Genomic DNA, 9,039 nt, shown 5'->3' with positions numbered 1-9,039 from the left:
GCACAATGATGACATCACAACCAGGAAGTAGGCAGTTCCTTTACTCATTCTGAACACAGAGCTGGAGAGAGGAGGAGGCAAAGCCCTGCAGCCCCACAACAGAACAGACATCCTACACCAGAATGTCCCAGGATACAGCAGGAGCCAGTGAAACTGGCAGGAAAAGAAAAATAAAGTTTTCAGAACAGGAGCTGGAGTTCCTGATTGAGGAAGTCACCAGGGACCATGATAAGCTTTTTGGAAAGCTATCCAGAAAGGTGCCAGAGGCCGACAAAAGGCGCATTTGGCTGCGCATCAGGGCGCAGGTAAACGCCGTAGGAGGGTCCCAGCGGTCAATTGATGACCTAACGAAGAGGTGGTATCACCTCAGAGGGCGTGCCAAGGAGCGCATAGCAGAGAGGCTGGGGGAGCAACATACCACAGGAGGAGGTGACCCCAGTTGCCACCAACACACTACTTGAAGACCTGGTTGAGGACACCATCAACCCTGCAGCCTGCGTCGGAGTCACTCAGCTGGACACCTCCCGACCCACACAACAATCACAAGGTAAGAGCCATGCAACTGCGACCCCCTCCCCTAAGAATGCCCATGCCCCCCAAGCTGGCCATTTGATAACCCCAGTAATGCAGACTTTGCACATCAGAAATGCACTATTGCATTATGGGACCTGTAGTGTGACAATAGTTCCCTGATAGCCACACACAGCCAGAACTGTCTAGCGAACCATATCCCTAAAGCCAGTCAGGGAATGCAAGCCTGCATGCATGTTGCAACATCCCATGTGCAAGATTCATATCAATAATCATGCACCTATTTACATCTTCGGTGCTGCAGAAGCAGAGACCACAGACAGGGAGGCACTCCATATCGAGGAGACCCCAGAGGAGACGGAGGGAGAGAGCCATCCTGCCCCACAACCTGGACAATCACACACACCTGCACCAGTACCACCACCTCCACATGCGGACAGTGCCACCCCTGCAGCCACAGGAGGAGTGCAACCACCCCATGCGTCACGCATGGCATTGGAACAGGCCCCACCACCACCCAGGAGGCAGACACGCCGCACAGCCACTGTGCGGTCGCAGGCAAGCGGACGGTTGAGGCAGCAGTGCAACGGGGTCACACAAGCACAGAGGAAGCAACAGGCCCAAGATCCAGGGCTAGGGATCGAACAACGGATGCTAGCTGTGCACCGCAAGCAGGCACAGCACATGGCAGCAATGCAGCTGCAGCTGTACAAGACTGCACGCAATGTGAATCAGCTCACCGAAAGTGTGCAGGAGTTGACTGCCACAGTGAAGGGGAACAGCCAACTGATGGTGTCGCAACAGGACATCACCCACCGTCGCCATCGCCAGCTGCTGACCCGGCTATCAGCATATACCAGGTCAAACCACCTGATCGCGAATGCAACAAACCAACTGTCACGCCGGTCCCTGGCAATGCAAATTCAAATGGTGCAATGCAGCCAGGATGTTGCAATGGTCCTAAAGCAGGTCACCACCACAATCCAAAACCAACAGGTGTGTGGCCATGCCCATGCAAGGGGGGGGTGATGATGCCAGTGAGGGCACATCCAGCCTGAGCAGACAGTCTGTGCCGGTGGCACCAGAACAGCGCCGCAGTACCAGGCCCAGTGCAGCATCACGGCCGGACACTGCCGACGTGGATTTGGAGAGGCTACAGGGTGCGTCCGGCATTAGCCGCCAGTGAATGGCTGAACATTAGCAGCAGTGCCATGCTGATGTACCAAGCACGCCTGCTCTGCATTCAAGAGGCTGTATGATGCAATGCAGCAGTTATGTTGTTTGTAAAATACAAAAAAATCTAGATCTTGTTCAAAAAATAGAATGAGAATTTATTTTGAACTCAAATATTACTCATGTCATTATTTCATGTGGCTTGCATGAGTGCAGTGTTGTGTGAGGGGTATTGGTGCACTAAAAATAGTTCAGTGTAATGTTGTTGCGGCGCCTGTGTCCTTCTGCAGGATTCAATCAATCAATCAAGAGTATTTGTAAAGCGCACTACTCACCCGCTAGGGTCTCAAGGCGCTGGGGGCGGGGGCTGCTACTGCTCGAAAAGCCAGGTCTTGAGTTGCTTCCTGAAGGAGAGATGGTCCTGGGTGAGTCGTAGGTGGGTGGGGAGGGTGTTCCAGGTCTTGGCCGCCAGGTAGGTGAAGAATCTTCCTCCGGTGGTGTTTCTGCGGATCCGTGGACGGTGGCTAGGGTGAGGCTGGCCGAGCGGAGCTGGCGGGTTGGCATGTAGAACGTGAGGCGGTTGTTGAGGTATTCAGGGCCCAAGTCGTGGAGAGCCTTGTGTGCGTGGTGAGGAGTCTGAACGTGATCCTTTTGCTGACGGGGAGCCAGTGCAGGTTCCTCAGGTGGGCGGAGATGTGGCTGTGTCGGGGGATGTCCAAGATGAGTCGTGCTGAGGTGTTCTGGATGTGCTGGAGTCTTTTCTGTAGTTTGGCGGTGGTCCCAGCGTAGAGGGCGTTCCAGTAGTCCAGACGACTGGTGACGAGGGCCTGGGTGACCGTTTTCCTGCTTCAAGTGGGGATCCAGTGGAAGATCTTACGGAGCATGTGGAGAGTGTTGAAGCAGGAGGAGGTAACAGCGTTAACTTGCTTGGCCATCGTGAGGGAGGAGTCAAGGATGAAGCCCAGGTTGCGTCCGTGGTCCGTGGGCTTGGGTGGGGGGCCCAGAGCTGGGGGCCACCAGGAGTCGTCCCAGGCGGAGATGGATGGGCCGAGCATGAGGGTGGCCGAATTACATGTTTCCTCCAGCTCAGGCATCCCAGGTGGCAAAAAACCTGGGAGTTAAGATTGACAACACTCTGACGATGAGATCTCAGATCCTCTGCCTCATGGGCACATGTTTTGGCATTCTAAGGATGCTACGGAAGTTCCTCCCTTTGTTCACTGAAGAGCATAGGAAGATTACCATGCAAGCTTTGATTGGCTCCTGATTAGACTATGCCAATGTTCTCTATTTGGGTCTTCCAGATTATCTTGTGCAGCGACTTCAGGTCGGGCAGAATTCTGCGGCGCATGCCATTTTTTGCCTCCGTAGGCGAGCTAGAGTGTCTGGCCTGTTACAGTCACTCCATTGGCTGCCCATCCGGCAGCGGATAGTTTTTAAGGCGTTGACTCTGGCTCATAAGGCGCTCTTTGGCTTGGGAGCAAAATACCTTCAGCGCAGGCTTGTTTTCTATCGCCCTACCAGAGCTCTGCGCTCGGAGTCTCTGTCTCTTGCGGTGGTCCCCTGGGTTAGGAGGGCCCAGGTTGGGGGGCGCTCCTTTAGTGTGAGGGCGCCCCAGCTTTGGAACACTCTGCCATTGGCCTTACGCAGCACCTCTAATCTGCTGTCCTTTAGGAAAGGCTTAAAAACTTGGCATTTTACCCTTTAGTTATGTTATCTTGCTCTCTGAAAGTTCTTTATCTGCTATGTTTTCCTTTTATGAGCTGCCAACTCAAAGCACCGGGACACTCCGTTGGAGTAGCCGTGTGCTATAGAAATAAAATATAACATAACATAACATAACATAACATAACATAACATAACATAACATAACATGAGGACTTCCGTCTTGTCTGAGTTCAGCTTCAGGCAGCTGAGCTTCATCCAGTCTGCGATGTCTCTCATTCCGTCCTGGAAGCTGGCTCTGTCGGAGGTGGGGTCGTTGGTGAGAGAGAGGATCAATTGGGTATCGTCGGCGGAGGAGATGATGTTGAGGTTGTGCTTGCGTGCGATGGCTGCAAGGGGGCTCATGTAGATGTTGAAGAGGGTGGGGCTGAGCGAGGAGTCTTGAGGTACGCCGCAGATGATCTTGGTGGCTTCTGCGAGGAAGGGCGGGAGACGGACTCTTTGGGTTCTGTCGGAGAGGAAGGAGGTGGTCCTTTCCAGGGCCTTCCATGGATCCCGGCGTGGCGGAGGCGGGTTGTCAGGGTGCGGTGGCAGACCGTGTCGAACGCAGTCAAAAGGTCGAGCAGGATGAGGGCGGCGGTTTTTCTGTTGTCCAGCAGGGTCCGAATGACGTCGGTGGCCGCGATGAGGGTGGTCTCGGTGCTGTGGTTCGCTCGGAATCTGGACGGCAATGGGTCGAGGGAGCCGTTCGTCTCCAGGAAGGCTGTCAGCTGTTTGTTGATGGTTTTCTTGATGACTTTTGCCGGAAAGGGGAGGAGCGAGATGGGGCGGAAGTTCTTGAGGTCTGAGGGGTCTGCGGTGGGTTTCTTCAGGAGGACGCTGATCTCTGCGTGCTTCCAGCTCTCTGGGAAGGTGGCGAATATGAAGGAGTTGTTGATGATGTCCCGAAGTTTGGGTGCGATGATGGAGTCGGCTTTGCTGAAGATGTGGTGTGGGCAGGGATCGGCTGGGGAGCCCGAGTGGATGGTGTTCATCGTGTGGGTGGTATCTTCCGTACTGACCTGAGTCCAGGAGCACATGGTGGTGGTGGGTGGTGTAGGTTCGGTGGTGAGGTACGTGTTCTGAGCGCCAAAGCTGTCGTGTGTGTCGACAATCCTACGGTGAAAAAAGTGGCCAGAGAGTTGCAGAGGTCTTGAGAAGGCGTGATGTCGTTGTTGCTGGCATTGGGGTTGGAAAGCTCTTTCACAACGTTGAAGAGTTCCTTGCTGTTGTGGGTGCTGTTGTCCAGTCGTTCTCTGACGGATGACCTTTTGGTGGTGTGGATCAGCTGGTGGTGTTTGCGGGTGGCGTTCTTGAGGGCTGTCATCTTGTCCGTTGACTGGTTGTGGCGCCAGACTTTCTCGATTTCACAGCAGGATTTCTTGGAGTCTTTGAGATCGTTGGTGAACCACCCAGCTTTCTTGCTGTTGAGGTTGCTGGGAGGCTTTTTCAGTGGAGCAAGAGATTCTCCCCGCGTGCATGATGTACATGTGCAGGTGGCCGGTTGTGCCCCTCCGACTCACTACCTGAGATCTCCACAGGTATCCTCCACTTGGTAGTAATATTATGGAGTATGGCACACATGGCCATGATGCGGCAGCAGACCTCAGGCTGGTATTTGAGGGCCCCACCAGTCTTGTGTAGGATGCGGAATCGGCTCTTTAACATCCCAAATGTCCCCTGAATGACATTGTGTGCAGCATTGTAACGCCGTTCCTGTGGTGTAGCAGGGTTGAGGTATGGGGTGAGGAGGTACTCACAGAGGCCGTAGGTGCTGTCACCTGAAGGATGGGAGCAGAGGGTCAGTGCCTGTTATGCGCAGCTACATGGTCTTGACATACTGTATGTGGGCATGTGTACTTACCTAGAAGATGTCCTTTGCCAAAGTCACCCATGGCCAGGCGGGTGTGTATGCAGCTGTGCCTGAAGATGAACGAATCATGCGTGCTCCCCGGGTATTTGGCCACTATGTATGTGATGAATGTCTTTGCCTTGCAGACCATCTGGATGTTTAGTGAGTGGTAGGACTTGCGGTTCAGGTACATGTATTCTGTCTCAGCGGGTGGGCAGATGTGGATGTGGGTACAGTCAATTCAGCCAATTACATGGGGGAATTGCGCGGTGTTATAGAAGTCAAGCTTTGTTTGGTTTAAGTCCTGTTGGGTGGTTGGGAAGGTTATGCAGTGGTGTATCCGGCTCAGCATGGCGTCCAGGAAACTCCGTAGGCAGCGTGACGGTGTGCTCTGGGAGATCCCCCTTGCATATGCAACTATCCCCTGGAAGCTTCCGGAGGCCAGGAGGTGCAGGCAGCACAGGACCTGGACATGGGTGGGCACAGCATTGGTCCTCCTTGTTGGGTGCTGCATCAGGGGGTCAAGGTCTCAGATGAGCTTAGTTATCATTGTCCCATTCAGCCTGTATTTGGAGTAGATCTCCTCTTCAGTCGGGCCCAGGAGTGTTATCCGCAGCCGGAAGATGCGCTCCTGGATCCTGCGTTGGCTCCGGGCTGCAGCCTGGAGCCTGGAGCCTCAGCCGCCTTGCCACGATGTATAGACCTGGCATTGTGAATGTCCTCATGCTCCTACTGTGTCTCCTTAAGTGTGTTTGTTTTACCCCGCACCTGTTTCTTGTTAGAATTTTTTTTTCTTTTTACCAATTGAACTTCGTGGTTACCACCAGGTTTGACTTCTCCTTAAATTGCGACTCGGATTTAGAGATTTTGTTTTTTTTCTTGCAATTTGCGATGTTTGATTAATTGAATTTGCGATTTAATTGTGAATTTGCAAAATAATTTGCAGTATAAGTGGAAAATCGCTGTTACAGATTCGCTAAGGGGGTTCCACATTGATTCTGCAAATTTATGTTTGCGAATTTGCAATTTGCTGTTTTTTTGCTTAATGAATTGCGGGAGCGGAAATTGTGATTGCAATAGCTGTTTTGCAGCTATTGCAATCACAATTTCAGTTGATTAATCTATGCATACGTATGTTGTATTGTACCATATTGCTTTAAGTCATTTCTTTAGAGAATAGATAAATTGTTTATGTTTATTACATGCATGTGATTGTTCAAATGTTGGTTTTGCATGTGTAAATGTCTTAAATGTATGCTTTTAAAAAAAATATACTAACTGCATAACATAATTATTAGGTTAAAGCAAGTTCTACAAACCACTATTTATGCCTCAACATATTTTCTCTGACTTTCCACCAATATGTTGAAGTAATAATTTTAAAAAAATGCAAACGTAAGTGAAAAAAACTGTGAATTCAAATAATGTTTATGTTTTTTTTCTTTTGTAATTTTTTAATTAGGTCAGCCCTCACCAGAAGAAAAAAACCTGGCAGTTGATTGGTAGAGAGACGAGACAGCTGGAGGGGTCTATAATGATCGAACCCTGCATTGCAGAAAACGGTGGAGGACATTTGGCGTTGTACAAAAATAACAGAATGCCAGACACTTGGAAGGTCCTTCCAAAGGTCTAGGAGTGTGCAGCACTCACTAACACCCTGATGCTGTGGATTCTGGCAGTGGCGTAGTCCAATATGGAGGGGGGCCTGATGGACCTGAGGACAATTAAGCAGCAACAAGGGTGCAATAACTTGGATACATTTTCTATGTTGTTATCAAATTAGAGGGACACTTCAAAACAAAGCACTATTGCAGGAGGTATGTTATCATTAACTCTCAAAGTAAGTGCAATTTAAAGAAATATATGTGTCTTGAATTTTGGTAATACCTCACATTGTATTACTTCAACTATTAACAAATAGCATTAGGTAAGTATTTAAAGATGTATATCCAATCAAGTTCAACATTTAAAAACAATGTGTGGAGTATGTTTTAGATTTAGGTATATGTTACAGTGAGAGTCAAACCTGACTGCTATCCTATATGGGCCATAACATTAATGGCCGGATAAATGAAAAAGCTTCATATAAGTACACTTTTTTTTGTCATTCTTTGTTAGTTTAAATCCAGAATACATTATTAGCAATTGAATTACCAGCATTGATCACAGAATAATAATATAAACCATGCCCACTGTCCAAGCATGTTTCAAGAGACAACTAGGCCATTTCCTTCCCAGTGTAAATAACATTGTCCATCCCCCCACATTCTGTGTGAACTAGCAAAATAAAACAGGGCAAACCACCTTTTTCTTAACCCTTTAAGTGCTGCCGTAGGCCAACGGTCGTCGCGAGCACTACCTTGCCAGTGCTGCGCACGACCGTTGGCCGACGGGGCGCACCCGTTATTCGAACGTTCAACACTGGTCGCTGAACGTTCGACGCTCCAAAAGTGTTAACATTGGGAAGGAGCATGAACCTGGATGTAACCATAATTTTCCCATTACTTCCCCATGAAAGCATTCTAATAAGGGAGCTGACTATGCAAGAGTGGGTAATTTTAAATAGGCCTACTAAAACAACCAGAAGTTGTGTATTCATAGTGTTGTGCTTTGGTTGAGCTAGGTATATCATCAGCCCTTAAAAAAAGTCCCCAGGTGTCTTCAAAAGTTTGCATTTTGTCATTAAGCTTGTAGATCTGCAGTTCAAAAGACTTCATTCCATACATATTCTCCAACCAGGATTGGAATGTCATGGTGTGGTTGGTTTTCGAATAGGACAAAATATCCATTTTAGCCCTGCCAAGTGTAGTGGCGAACCATCTAGTGAAGTGTGTCATTAAAGAAGGTAGTCCTGAGGTGTCATGCAGAAGAACCAAGCGTGCATTTTACTGAACTGATGCATGCAACTAATTTTTCAGATAATCCCAACCTGGCGCCAAAATTGGTGTACCGATGTGCATTCTCCCAACACATGTGCTCTATCACATTCAGGTTCCCTGCACCTTCAACAACAAGTGTCCTTGCTAAGCCTGGTGTCACATAACTCTGCTGGTGAACAATGCCATAGGGGAAGGATTAAAAAACAATACTTCAAAGGTGATTCTCTAAGACCTTTGCTGTAATCTGATAAAACAGTGTCCGATTTGTCTTCCAGAAATTCTACATTTAGCCTTGTTACCTACCATGTGACTAGTTTGGTGGCTAATCGATGGAGAAGTGCTGATCTAGCAGTGTGGTATATATTCCCGAAATTTCCCCTCTCAAGCCTTTCCATGTATGGGCGTAGTGGCCGTTGGGGGAGCGTTGTAGTGGAAATGGTGTTCTCCCTTGTTTATTCGATAGGGCGTGTGTGAGTTCTGTGTACCTCCACTTCTGTGACATGGGAATTCGAAATTTTTGTTTCATGTTTTAAAACAACTTTCAATTTACCCTGATAAATAATATCATCAATTTGCAGTATGCAACAAGGTGCCCTGGATTGTATGCAAATTAAGATATTTGTAGTTTGTGGGATATTTGCCATGCAAAGTGAGAGTTATGTATGATAGGATTAGTGGAGAGTGTGGTTTGGGGATGATTAGTTTAATAGATAGAAGCAAACACAAGAAGATGATGGACGGAGCGCTGAAACTTTTCAGACACTCACGTCGAGTCACAGATCTGGGTTGAATCCGTCATTGTTCTTTAGCTCACTTCACCACCCCAGTTCAGACCCAGCTATATGCAAATCAGTCTTGACCCTTTGCCTCATAGGAACAGTCCAGCCTGAACTGCCAAAC

General features: G+C 48.9%; 1 pseudogene; it reads left to right on the top strand.

Annotated features, from left to right (window-relative positions):
• Nucleotides 1-765: 765 nt before the first annotated feature.
• Nucleotides 766-1,717, top strand: LOC147747298 (uncharacterized; annotated as a pseudogene).
• The last annotated feature ends 7,322 nt before the right edge of the window (nucleotides 1,718-9,039 follow it).

This window comes from Lissotriton vulgaris, chromosome 1_1 (assembly GCF_964263255.1).
Source record: "Lissotriton vulgaris chromosome 1_1, aLisVul1.2, whole genome shotgun sequence".
Lineage (NCBI taxonomy): Eukaryota > Metazoa > Chordata > Amphibia > Caudata > Salamandridae > Lissotriton > Lissotriton vulgaris.
This window is presented reverse-complemented; position numbering and strand designations above follow the sequence as displayed.